Raw genomic sequence first — 14,212 nt, forward strand, 5'->3', positions numbered from 1 at the left:
AGCATGACGCAGCAGAATAAACACTCGGGAGGATGAGAAGAGAGCAGGTGCAATCAGACATTACAGCCAGCATGCCGAGGAGTTTAGTGCAGGGTATATGTCACACAACAGCAATGCAGAACCTGGTTTCTGATAACAAAGCTAACCTAATTGCTAGAATGGCACTCAGTAGAGCATGTTCCTCCTCCAAGGCCCAACAGGCCTCAATTCCATCACGTTGCACCAACAAACATAAACTTGCACATATGAGATGTAGATCCATGCTTTACTCTTTGCGTAATGCTGCCGAGAAGCAAAACATAATCCAACAGGAAGGATTGAAAACCTAACGTACTTGGCGGAGGTAATAACCAAACATCAGTCTCAATCACACAGCCTGTTTAGCTGTGTCGAAACTTATTTATTCTTTCAGTTTGCTTAGTGAGTGGCTTTGTCTGTGGCAAGTTTATTTGACCTGAACAAAGAGAAGAAATATAACACTCACTGCGCTTGGTTCCAGTAAAGCAACATGACACCACAGAAATGTTCCCTTTGCTTCTTCCTCATTCAAGAAGAAAGGATATAGAAGAAGTGCTGATCACTTCAGGGATGAAATCCTTTCTTGAAGATGTTCCCACGTCAAGATTGCATAGCCTGCTTGAGGGAAATTACCCGCAGTGCAATTGAAAATTTCGAATGTAAATGATATTACCATATAGAAAGATGTGAAAAGGCCCTTCCAAGTATCTTCACGGCCTTACTGTAGAAACATGGCACTGTAACATGAAACTTTCTGGGGAGAAGAACCTGCTCCTGATGTAAATCTGAAAGGGTCATTCAAAAGTAATGAAAACACCAAAAATCGAAACCTAAATCAATTTCTACTGATAGCTTCCTCTAAATCCTTTACACTGCATCTTTAATGCCATTCAAGTTATGGTCCTTTTCTCCATCAGCTGCATATTTATTATCATTATTCATTGGCACATTGACTTTCAAATCTATTCCGCACCTCTACTTCATCACACTTCTCTTCCTGCATTCAGCCTCTGACTCACCCCCTTGTCCACTACCTTTGACCCTCCACTCCATTATTAACACTTCATCCAATCCATTCAAACATTTAAATTGAATACCTGCTGTATGGTTAAGTGGCCTGGTCTTTGTTAGTAGGCAATGAATTCTGCACAACAAACAACTTAACAACACCTTTGATTATCAGAGTGGAAGCATTGTTTTGACACATATAGATACAAAACACCAGCAGTGTTTCTATGAATATAACAACAAAGCATTTTTCTATTTTTGTAAGCATAGATTGCACAGAACCACGTAGCCACAGCTAAAAATGCATTTTGCATGTACATCCACATGTGAATAAATTGTTCAAGTTTCCTGACAGATCAATTAGATTCAAATAGTTAAATGCACCGTCTGACAGTAAAACATAACTTCAGGTGATAGATTGTTTGTTTTTGACAAATCCTAAATTTTAGTTTAAATAATTGACTCAGATTGGGTCTGAGCTGCAATAGTGGTGAGTAACAAGACAAGATGGGAGTGAATAACAAGGTTGGACTTGACGTGTCCTTGTCCTTCCTGTACACATCAATCTTTCACCTACAATCACTGCATTTAGTTAACATAGGAAAACATCACAATGAAGTGTCCAGATGATAGTATGAAAAAAAAAATAATAATATTAAGCAAACTGATCTGATTTTTTTTAGCAGTACTGCATTTATATAATTTATTTTATTATATATAATAATTATATAAACAAATGTATATATGTTATATTTCTTCTTTCTGTTTCAGTCCTTCAGAGTGAAAAGTAAAATATCTGCTCTTAAAAATGTTGTGGTAAACAGCGGAATGTTTTGCATTGTCAGATTGAGATGTTCAAGGAAAGAAGTCATCAGTGCGAGATCACAGCTCCCAAACAGACACATTCAATCGGTGCTTTTCAGATGACACATCCATATTATGCTTTGGATTTTAGACAGTTTTATCAAAAGCACTTGACGAGGAGCGAATCAAACAGAAAGTTAATGTCAACAAGGTTGTATGATCTATATAGCAAAGATAATAACTGCTGTGTATCTGTAAAAAGTAAATCATCATAACTCCTAACATATGAAAGTAAATGCTGTTACTTTTTACAATTTGCACATGCAGTCTGCATTAAATTAAAATGCATACAGTCAGCAATAGGAATGGCCATAAACACATGTTGTAAAGTGAGAGCTGTTCAGGTGTGGAACCTGAGGCATGCTTCAGCTGACAGGCAAACTGTTCTTCCAGACTGTGCAGCTGGTCGGTAAAAAGCGTTTCTGTCTGTAGGCAAAGAGAAGCAACGGAAACAAGGATCATAAATAAGTTACTGTGTGTGTGTGTGTGTGTGTGTGTGTGTTAGTAATTGTACTTCTACCTTTATGAGAACCAACTTGACAATTAGACCTTACAGAGCTTTGGAAATCTCTAGTCTTTAAGATGCACACAGATACAAGCAGTTTCATCACTTTTATTCTGATGATGTGCAGTTTTCATTAAATTTGGCCCACATTTGGCATGCTGCCATAATGTCCACAGGCAGACCCGCAGAAACGTTCAACTGGCTTGTTAACTGCACTTCAACAAATCCATTGTTATTATTACTATTGTTTATACCGCTGAGCTGGAGCCAGTCCCAGCTGACATTAAGTGAGAGGTGGGTACACCTTGGATAGGTCACCAGCCACAAATAACCATTCACACTCACATACATAAGTAAAGCCAATTTAAAGTTGTCAATTTACCGAAGCTGCATGTTCTGGACTGTGTGAGGAAGCCGAATACTTCAGATAAATCTCAGAGAACACGGGGAGGACATGCAAACCACACACAGAAGACTTTCGGCTTCTGTCCCAGAACCTTGTTGCTGTGAGGCAACAATGCTAGCACTGTGCTCTTCGATAACAAAGCTGCCTATAGACACACGAAAAGCTTCCAGTTTACATCCAAAGAGTTTGGACAGGTGAAGTTTTACTACTTGTGTTTGGAGACTGGAGAGAACTTTAGATAAACAGACACGATTTCCAGTGAAAAGTGCTCAGTTGCACTCTTGGTGTAAAGGACTACACACAGTGTGCTGCTCCACCTGTGTTTCTGTGTTTGAGTGGAGCTGGTTAGCGGCAGCTGTTTGTTGAAAAAATCTCAGCTCTTGAAAAGGAACATCAGACCAATTACCTGGATGGCTTCAAAGTGTCATAGACATATGTGTATGCATCTGGGTGTGTGGGAAAAAAGCTACAGCAGACTGCTTTACCCATATTAAGCCCATCTTGTCAAATACCACTACGTTTAAATCACCTAAATTAGTTGAAATGAATCGGAACAAGCAAAGGCACATTCAGCAAAATGTCAACTCGTTATATTGAATAAGCCGGACTTGATCTTATATGTGTGCTTCTGATGCTGTGTTAAGAAAAGGTGCAATCAATTATTATGATGGAAGAACATGACATTATCCTGTGTCAATGTACTTATCGGTACCAGAGCCCTCTTTAGGTGGTCAGCATGACATGTATTCCAAATAAAAGGTCAAGCCGATTTTCATGTGAAAGCAGAGATGCTCCTGTGCAGGCAAGAGAATATGAAACCACTACAACCTGACAACACAAACAAATTGAAGAACCGCAAACCCACAGTGGAAACATATTCATCAATGTGACAACCCAAAAAACAACTTGCAAATGCAGAAACGCTGCAATGTGCACAAAAGCCAACAGAGCTGAACAACTTCAGCACAACAGAAATGTTTCTGGGGACCTGGTTGGCATTTGCCTCTTTCTCGTACACTGTGTAAAAAGACTCCCCAAAGAGAACACATGACACAACCATCCGCCCCATATACAAACGCACACACAGGAATCATTGTGACATATTCAGATCTTTCTAAGTGCATCGTAAACTCCTAGAAATGTAGACGTTAGATATCCAATTCCCTCACATCAACCCCCCTCAATTTCAGAGATAACTACTTTTAGATAAGCTGAATGTTTCTGATACCACACTGCACACTTTATTTAAGCCAACTGTGTTCTCTATGAAGATTTCACAGGGGGATAAAGACATAAAATAAACTAGACTGTATTGTTACAGATATCACTTAGTTCAAAGAAGAAATCTTGAAAAATCTCTGAAATCATTAGGCTGATAAGAAGTTAGTTGTCGGACTTGACGTCTCATACTGAACTCTTATTTGAAAAAAGTTATTTTAATGTCAGAAACGCCTCATCTAAGTTCCATCCGTCAGTGCTGGAGTGATACCGCATGTCTATGTATAATTCTTTGCCTTTGCAGTAGCTATTTAGCAGCTCTGTAAAAAACTAAACATACTAAAACGCTTTCAACCGCTTGGTTCTCTCGAATAAACTGCTCATGGCAGACGTTTCTCGTGGGTGCTGGTGGGAAATATAACAGCTTAAGGAAGGCAGGGCTGCAAGCAAGAAGAAAAAGAAAGAAAGAATAGTGGTGCCACTCGTTGTGTAACCTCTGAAATGAAAGCGTTTTTCAAACCACTGCTGAAATGGTGTGTAAGCCTGTTAATATGCAGTAATATTCTGGCTGTAAAAAGCTTCTGTAGTGAAATTACACTTCACACAGACTCTTGCTGAAGTTCACATACAACTCGTCCTCAGTGCAGCTACAAACAGCCTCTCACTCTGGGACAGGGGGTTTCTTTTTTCCTGTGGCAGTGAGCAATATGCAAAAGAATCAGACTTTATTTATACAACTTTGTGTCCTTACTGGCTTTCATGTGAAACAGTGTTACTGTAATGGCCCAGAAGACCAGGATGAGAGTGCTGCATTCACACAAAAATCTATTAGCATGGAAACTGCTGACTCCTCTGGTGAATAAACAGTTTTTATCCAAGTTACAGAATCTCAGCTAGCTGACCATGTAAAACTGAGAATAATGTGAAGTAGCACTTTGTTTAAATAAGAAGTCAAACAACTGATGTTCTTTGGATAAATGTATTCCTCTTCTTTGGCCCTGTGATAACGAATGTCCTTCAGGCGTCTACTGACTGTTCACGGGAGATTGTTGCTTACATCATCCTTTTTAAATCAAGAACAATAAAAGCTAAAACATTCATTGCCATAGCAGCGGAAACTAAAGTCTCTGTCTACGGCCTCATCCGGTTTTTACGCTTCTGATGACCTCAGTACGTTTTGTCATGTGCAGTGTAAATTGTTGTGACAACAGTTGGAAACGAAGGTTCTTTTTTTATTCTCTTTGACCTCCATCTTCTACTTCATCATGTTGTGTGGTCATGATGATGTCATTACCTTTCGTTACGTGTGATAATTATGTGTAGAGACGGCAGGAGGGAGCATAAAAAATGGGCACATCTGAAAAACCTTTAAAGTACATATTTCTAATGTATACATATTTTTGGATCAGTATGTTTTACATGTGTACAAAATTATTATGTTTATTTTGTCGTCCACAAAAAATTACCAATATGTGCACATGGTGGATTTCTGAATATGTGGAGGTTGTGTTAACTGTACAGGTTTTAACTTAAATCTGAAACCACTTTACTCATAATGTAGAGCATTTCTGTTTTGGTGACCAAGCGGCAAAGAAAAAATAAAAGTACTTCTTGCACTAACACAAGCTCTAAAGGCAAGGACCTCACACGGAGGTAATAAAATACATAAAACTATTAAAACCTGAGATATAAAGCAATAACAGAAAATACTGCTGGCCAAAAGTGCTGGGGAAAATTGTTCACCTACACTGCCATAAAATGTTGGGAGAAGTGTTGTGGCATTAACTGATTGTGTGACCTGGCTTTATGAGTGCTCTCTGGGCAGCAGCCAGTGGCCACCTTTTGATGACAGATCCACCAGAGATAAAGCCCAATAAAAAAGATCCTAACTTTTTGTGCTTCTGAAAATGAGCAGAAAGTGAAGAAGTGGGCAGAGCACCTGAGGTTGAGGTTTTCCATATTTAGTAGAAGCAATTACACGTATACCCCAAAGTGATTAGGTGCCCCTGACACTTGCACAAAGCCTGACTAAGGACAGACGAAATGTCCAGTCAATGCAAATGTTGTTGAATAAATGGAAAGTGGATAATTTCAGGTCTTCAATTCTTCTTCTTCTTATTGCACTGCACTCTCAGTGGCTCTTCTAATCCTGCCTGTGTGGAATGATCTGCTTGTTTTCACCTGTGGTGATGCTGGTTTCTTTCTGAAACTGTAAAAGTGACCTACAGCAATTGAGCCACAGTAAGTAAAGACTGACTGCAGGACTTAGGCTACAGAACCCTGGAGCTGCGACAAAGAGCTGTTCACCTGTTTATTCACAGCTCAGTGAAGCTCGACTCAGTACAAGAACTGTGAACCGGAGAATCAGTAGTTGTTACCATGAATGATCACACTGTTGTGGATGCTTATGTTGATGGGTCACAGAATGATTAAGTTAATATTGAACATATCCCATGTCCAAATTGCACCACACTTATACACTGCAATGGGCTCTTGATAATACACATAAACAGGTGTGAAGCCATTACCTGCCATTAATCTTTCTCGATAAGTGACAGATTAGTTGATAGATTTATTTTTCTACTGATTGAAAGCTCATGTCGGTCTCAGTATCTGGAGTATTTTGTTTCTCTTGACCTTTGTTCCTGCGGCCTACAGAGTCAAACTGCGCTGTGCTCTGACAGGGTTATGGCCCAAATCTCCACTGTCCACAGTCTGTGCATTGCTGCCCTGGTTACAAACCCAGCTGCTTTATTAAAGTTTAAATGTGGCCTAACCCTGGTCAAATACTTCTGACATACAAATGCTGCACTGCTCCCAACAGGCTGACAACTCAACAGACTTCATACTAGATAACAGATCAGGAACAAAATCTCAGCCTTTGAGAATCCCTGTATGCACAGAGGAGTGTGTGTAAAGAAAAAAATGTGCTTAAAAGATATTTCACACAACAGCTTTCTGGGTCATTTGTGCATTTCAAATGGCAAGTCTGAGTCTGACGGATCAAACCGAATGACTAGTGAGCTGAGGACTCAGACTGAATCACTCTCTACATTCCTATATCCACCAAAAAAAGTAAAGCTTAACACATTGGAATTGGTTGCACTGAGGTTTCACCTCAGCCCCCGACCAAGACTGTTATGAAAATTTAAAATGTAATTTCAGTTCAGACAACAGCAGGCAAGTGTGACAACTGATGATGACAGTTGTACAATACCAGCTTATCCCTCTTTCATTTAAATCCATCCATCTAGTATTAATAGCAGTGTCTCTTCTCTGCTTAGCTGCCTGCCTGCAGACCCACGCACACACACACACACACACACACACACACACACACACACACACACACACACACACTACAGTGCATAAGGTAGGTGGAATCTGCTCATGCACACACAGGTGCACAGCTTTTACTTACACACACTTTAAGTGCACATACTGTGCTTTCCAGGTTTTTTCCCTTAACTTCACTTTGTCAAAGTGTTCTGCGCATGTTGCAAGTCTATTCATTGACAAAGACCAAAGTCTGCAGCAAAGAGAGTCTGTCTCAGTCCTGAGGAGCCTGACATGTCTCAGTCTGGCATTCCTCGCTTGTTTTCTTCTGTATAGCGTCAACGTCACTAACTAACATGCACCTAGCAACTACATTTTGCTCAAATCGGTACAACACCACTGTTGCAGTAGCTGATCAGCCTGTGGGGAAGGGACGTGACATTTCTGACATGCACTCTAGGCAACTGACCAATTGCAAAACAATGAGTTAGCTTGCACAGCAGAGCATGCTGGGCTTTTTGGAGGCAGGCCAAGAGCTAAAACAGCATTTCACACAGAGAGTAAAAAGAGACACTGCATGTGAGAAATCACACACATTATTACACCATGTAAACCTATTGTAGTAAACCCTGAAGGTAGAATGATGAACCTGTAAACAGCCAAAATATGGACATTTGAATTACTTAAGCTTAATAATATACATTAACTTTCATGCACAACTAAATGCCACAGGTGAAAGAAAGAAATTGAGTTGTTGAACACATGCAGTATTCTCTTAGCGTACTGTTTGGGCCACGTTTGTGTGTGATGGTCACAGGATGTTTTTACTGCAGTTCCAAGAGGTTTCACAGACTGCGTGAGACGCACGCCTCGATGCGAGGGAGTCTCTGAGTTTCTTGCCAATTTTTCAAGTGTGATGCACATGGTTACCAGCAAAAATAGACAGGAGAACGGTCTGTTGATGGTGATACTGACACATAAAACATAAAAGCAATGTATCGGCTATATCTGAATATGTAACAATCATGAAGAGATTCATTCCGCTGCTGAGATCACGTGATTTTCTTGACAACACACAGACACTGTCATCACCAAAAACTCTCTTCATATCTTCGTCTACACGTATGGCTCCGCCTTTTCAGCCGGAGATAGTGGTTTTCTTTTTTTTTTATTTTTGCGTCTGTCACGTGTTAGAAGCATCATTACACCGCCATCCCACTCGCTCGTGGTGAATCCAGCTGTGTTCTCTCATCAGATTCTCCTGACTTTCGGCGGATTTAATACTATGGGGGCCAGGCAGAGATAACTTGGAACCTCCTCTTCTGACTTTTGGTTTCACACATGCACATCCTTCGGAAGAAATACGGAGGATCTGCGGAGTTCAGTGCGTGTCTGAATGCAGCTTATATCAATAATTTAGCAGGTGCGGAGGAATTTTTCTGGTGCTCTCTCTCATTTTCTCTCTCCTTCATAAAAAGCAAACCTAATGTAAAAAGATGGTGCTGGCGGTAGCAGCATCACAGCGCAGATGCTGGCATGTGAGCTGCATCAGTTCAGTCAGGTAGCCGTCACGCACATGCGAGTCAGCCAGCATGGCCCAGCACTAAGAGACATATATTAAGCGTGAGTGAGTGAGTTTATTTTTCGATGATGTAATATCCTACACATTCTTTATTAAACTTAAATGCCAATTACTGTTTGCATATGTTTGAGATATAATAATAAAGAAAGGGCAGTGTCAGAGTTCACAGTGGAATCAGTTTTGAATTCATTGGGCAAAAAAACAATAGAGTAGTGGAGTAAAAGCTTGGTGGGAGTCCTCGCCTACCTCTATCTGGTACGCTGTGATTTATTCATCAACATGAAGGTAAGCTGTGATGATTGGAGATTGACTGAAAAGAGAGATGGCCTCAGGAGATGGATCCAAAGACCTGTGGAAGAGAACAAAGAAACAGTAGAAGGGTTAGTCCATGATGTTTTAGGGATATCCCTGCATTCAGTGGTATTGACTATATAAAGCCTTTTACATCCAGTCCTTGGCTGTAACCACCCACAGCATCCAGATGGCCCACTGTGATCCATTAACACAATTTTCCTTCTACAAGGCGCTTAGCTTTAGAACAGCACAAATAACAGAGAAGTGTGAATAATTTTTGATTATGTTCAGCCAGAGGGGGACATGGATACTGTATATATACCAGATCACACTTCAATCCAACACATAGTCTAGACATTTCACGCAAAACCACATATGTCAACCACAGAAGTTCTGTCAGTAGTTCTGAGGCGAAAGCCAGTAGAGCTGCTTTTAGACACATTTTCCTGAAATCTTCTGCAGGTTTATAAAATACAAAACCTAGATTACCTTTGTCTCTCATCTGTACAAATGAGGGAAACCCAAGACAGATGCACAATGTCTGAACCATCTCTCTTCTAATGTGGGAATGTGCAGCTCTCAACCCTGACACAATTCTCCATGCAGTGTGAAAACCCAATATGATACACCCAGAGTACTGTGATCATGCTCTGTCTTTTCGCCTTTATCTCTTTCTAGTTATCTCAAAAAAGGAATCATAAGAGCTATAGTAAGCACTTCTAAAGTAAGATATCAAGGCTCTAGTTTCATTTGTGACAAGCAGAAGCCTGGAAGTAAGAACATAATACATTTCCAATGCCTCGACTGTAAATAGTTTTGGCATCTCAAAATGTGGGTGCTGATGCAAAAATGTGTCACTTTAAAAAAAAAAAAAATTCATTCAATACAGATCAAACTACTATCAAATTAAAACTGACACTTTGTACTTTTGTGTTTTAGTAGCATACAGACACACACACACACGTGCACATCAAACAGGATGCAGACACTCTGGCAGTCAGTTTTCCAGCCAGCTGAGCTAACAAGCTGCAGGTTATTAGAAATTCATTACACACATCAGAGGCCCTCAGGCGTCCCATCACAAAGACAAAAAACAGAAATGTGACACAACAGTGGGACAGCAGATCATTTTGCAGACACTCAACATGGCATCCTGCACATACCACAGGTGAATCCTTGCAGATTACCAAAGACCGTTAACGGCATCGATGAAGACAATACAACCTATTTTCTTCACGTAGGAAGATCTTTCTGCACACTTGCTTAAGGTGGTGGTCGCGTGTGTGGTGTGCGGAGCTGCATTTTACCAGATTTGTACACACAGGATGATTTTGACATTAAAAGTATTAGTGGCACCCCCTACTTCTAAAAATAAAAATAAAAGTAAAACACACACACACAAACACACATTCTAGCAGTGACAGCACCATGTTAATTATATATATTTTGTTGGTTCCTTCTATTTTTGACGGCTTTTTAGCTCAATGCTTTGTTGTGCTGCTTACTATCGAAACAATAATACACAGGAGGATACTGTGCTGTAGCAAGCTGATGCTGCAGCTATGTTTGAGTCCCTTGTGGCAGCTGCTGCTGGCTTCATTGAGGAACTGAAATTATTTTAAGTTTTGCAAAGTGGGAGAAAAATAAACCTCTGGGTTCTTAGCATGCAAAAAAAAACAGTAATTCAACAATCCATTAAATTTGGCAACTCTTATGACAGACTCTTATCTCAAAGTAACAATTTGCAACATCATATTTTTAATTTTGTAACCTACAATTACTTAATTCATCTTCTCATCTTAATTAATTAAAAGAAACAATTGTGCCCATTGAATTTCTAAATTATGCTCTTGAAGCTGTTTCATTTGCCTTCGCCTTTCTCTTTTGATCAGAAGCACATCTTTCCTCTTCACCCACCCTAAGTTCATTTCAGTTACCATGCATTAACCACTGATAGTGAGCCCTAGAAAATCTACAGGATTATTGATTGACATCTGACGTCAAGATTTTATAATTAAACAACCTGTCATCATTTAATATACACAATGCTTTGTTAGCAAAAGTCCAACGTAAAGTGCAACTTCACCCCAAGGTCTGAGCCCAACTCCACCCACTGCATGATTTTGATAAATGCTAAAAACTGTGCGGGGACTGAGGCGTGAGGGAGGTGGGGCTGGATGTCAGTGTCACTGATGTTTGGCCATAAAACATGGAGGATGACAGAGAATCAAATGGCTCCCTTGCGAGAAAGTCGTCTTAAGACTTTTCCCCTCCAGGATCCCCTGAAGTGGGGATGAGTGTGGTGGAGGACCATGGTGGTCCCGAGCCTTATCAGCTCAATCAGTTTGCTCCAGCCCAGCTATGCCCAAAGCCAGAGCTCTTGTAGCCCAGGCAGTGCAAGTGCAAGAAAGGGATACTGCAATATTAATTAGAAGGCTAGTTAGTTTGAATAAGTTGTAAAGCTATGTAATTACCATCAATCTCCAAGTAAAATAGTAAAAAAGTAAAATATAAATAAAACAGAAACACACTGACATCCCCACCAATAATGTCCTTTATATCTTAACAGGTGTGTGTGTTGGTTCTGCAGTGGACTGTCTCCCTAAGAGAATGTGTGTTGCCAGTAGGTACCAAAGATAATGCTACACTTAATACTAAGACCACATCAAACTCCTCTCCCACAATATGTTCAGTCAATTGGTTGGTGGATATATGGAGAGGGAGCAGTTGGTTATGCCACATGCCTCCAGATCAGCCTATAGCAAAATTCAATAGCAATAGCCACATTTCAACCAGTGGAGGGTGTTAACTATGCAAATGTACCACACAAAGTGTTGCACTAAAATGTCAAGATTTTAATCAACAAAGCAGTTTTTATTGGTTTTCAGCTGAAGGATTTGGATGAAAGACATGCAATCATGTCACTTAATGTTCCAGGAGCTGTCAAACTACAAGGTTTATTTTTCACACTTAGCATAAAGGTCATAACGCTGGACGTTCCTCCCGAGCTGACTCTGACTTTCTCTCCAAATTATCTTGTAGAACAAATTAATACAGAAGATAAACAGAGATTCCTACTAAAGTTCATTATGTGGCCAACTCTACCTGCTCTACAACTATCCTATAGTTGTCTCTTCATTGACTTTATACACAATTTTCATTATTTGCACTGATAATTGATATCTTGAAATATGTACTTGTTGAATACTCAACAAATACACTCTTCAATTGTATGCAATAGATTAAGTCTTTGTTAAAACCAAACTGCAATTAAAGTTGTTTTCTTCATAAAAGCTGTTCTTAAAACATATTCTAATCTTCCCATTAACCTGCCTCTGTAAAACACTGTATAATTGCCTCATTTGAACCATCTCACTGCTCGTCTGAATTGTATGATGTTGAAAGTCATTGGTATTCTGCTCAGTTTGCCTCTATATTTAGCCTCTGTTCTCTCCACCCAGCTATGCTAGATTGTGGTGAAATGACCTGTCAGTGAGCTGAGTGTGTGCATGTGTGTGTGTGTGTGTGTGTGTGCATGTATGTGTGTGTGTGTGTGTGTGTGTGTGTGTGTGTGTGTGTGTGTGTGTGTGTGTGCCTCCCTAACACTCTTTGAACATAAAAGTAAGAAAAAAACAGCGTATAAATTTGAAAAAGTAACCTCAGAGGTGTAAAATAAACAAGACAGAAACACCCTCAGCTGAGCAACATATCCTGCAAGACCTAAAACACACAACCCAAAACACACAAAAGCTAAAAGTCTAGTCTGTCTCCCCACAATAATGTGCCATTAGTGCTATCTTCCTGCTGTGAGGAGCTGGCCATTACCGAATTTTCCCAATTTCTATTCAACCTCAGCTTCACTGTCACATAATGACTATGGCTGCAGACGATCCACTGCTATTAACCCCTGCGTGTTTCAACTCTTTTATTTTCTTATCATTTTGTATTCGTTGAGGTCGACTTTGTTGTGTGTGATTGAATTTTCCTGCATTTATGTTTGCAAACTTGTCCCATTTAGAGACAAGCAGAGTATTACGAATTGAATTGAACTCAATTGCAATGAACTGGATACTGGAGCCTTGCACCAGACTCACTCACTTACTGCTTAACTGCCGACATAAAGTCAGGCCCGGATTAAGACTGCAGCTGGCCCCAGGGCACAAAGTCTTAGTGTATGGACATAAAAATGCTGGGATAAACCTCAGTGTTTGTGAGGTCACAATTCTTGCAGGGTTGAAGGCCCCCTAAAGGTCGGAGGCCCCCTCGCACCAGCCCAGTCGGCCCAGTGGGCCTACATTAAAGTAGATAAAGCAGGTCTGACTGGTGCATATAAGCAGCTCAAGCGTAAGACTGTGCAAAGCCCGGGCCTGCCGCATTAATAAATGAGAGTGTATCCATTCTGAAACAAGTTTGTATGAGTCCAAAATGTGCCCAAAATATTCCCACTGTAGATGTTCTTTCAGTCTTTCACCTAACAGAAGCATCCGGCACGAAAAAGAGAAATATATTTATGGTTACATAACTCCAAGACCTACAGTGAAGATGTTTCAGTAAAAGATATTTAAAGAGTTTTTTTTAAATGGCCTGTGAGCAATCATGTCCTGCTCCTCTTCTCTTTCCCATTTCTCATGATACACTGAATCCAGCCCTTCTTCACCCCTCTCCTCTCTTTCTCTCATTCCTTTCACCCTCTCTTTTTTTTAATCCACCATCCCTGCGATTTCCTCCCTCCTTCAGATGCAGTATAATTATCTGGTCATCATTATCAGAATCATTCTGTTTCCTCATTATAAACCCATCTGCTCCACTCTGCTCTGCAGTCCGCCACATAAACACATGCCATACTGATACTAAAGCACATGCAGTCTCTCTCTCACTCTCTCTCTCTCTCTCTCTCTCTGTCCCTCTGTCCCCTCACCATCTCATCTCTGGAGCCACTTGAGTGACAGGACAGATCAGTGTTACTGGTCCAAAGTAATTATGTTGAGATTGAGGTAAAGATGTTGGACTAATCTACTAAGATTGATAGAGGAATGAAAAA

General features: G+C 40.2%; 1 protein-coding gene across 7 annotated transcripts in view; it reads right to left on the reverse strand.

Annotated features, from left to right (window-relative positions):
• Window positions 1-14,212, reverse strand: part of LOC109630130 (leucine-rich repeat and fibronectin type III domain-containing protein 1-like protein) — a 144,991-nt gene that overhangs the window by 68,600 nt on the left and 62,179 nt on the right. For all 7 annotated transcript variants that reach the window (XM_069534953.1, XM_069534952.1, XM_069534951.1 and 4 more), the window contains exon 2: window positions 9,124-9,226. The gene's annotated coding sequence lies outside the window, so the exon portion shown is untranslated. The remainder of the gene's footprint in view (window positions 1-9,123; window positions 9,227-14,212) is intronic.

The sequence above is a fragment of the Paralichthys olivaceus genome, chromosome 11 (assembly GCF_024713975.1).
Source record: "Paralichthys olivaceus isolate ysfri-2021 chromosome 11, ASM2471397v2, whole genome shotgun sequence".
NCBI classification, from domain to species: domain Eukaryota; kingdom Metazoa; phylum Chordata; class Actinopteri; order Pleuronectiformes; family Paralichthyidae; genus Paralichthys; species Paralichthys olivaceus.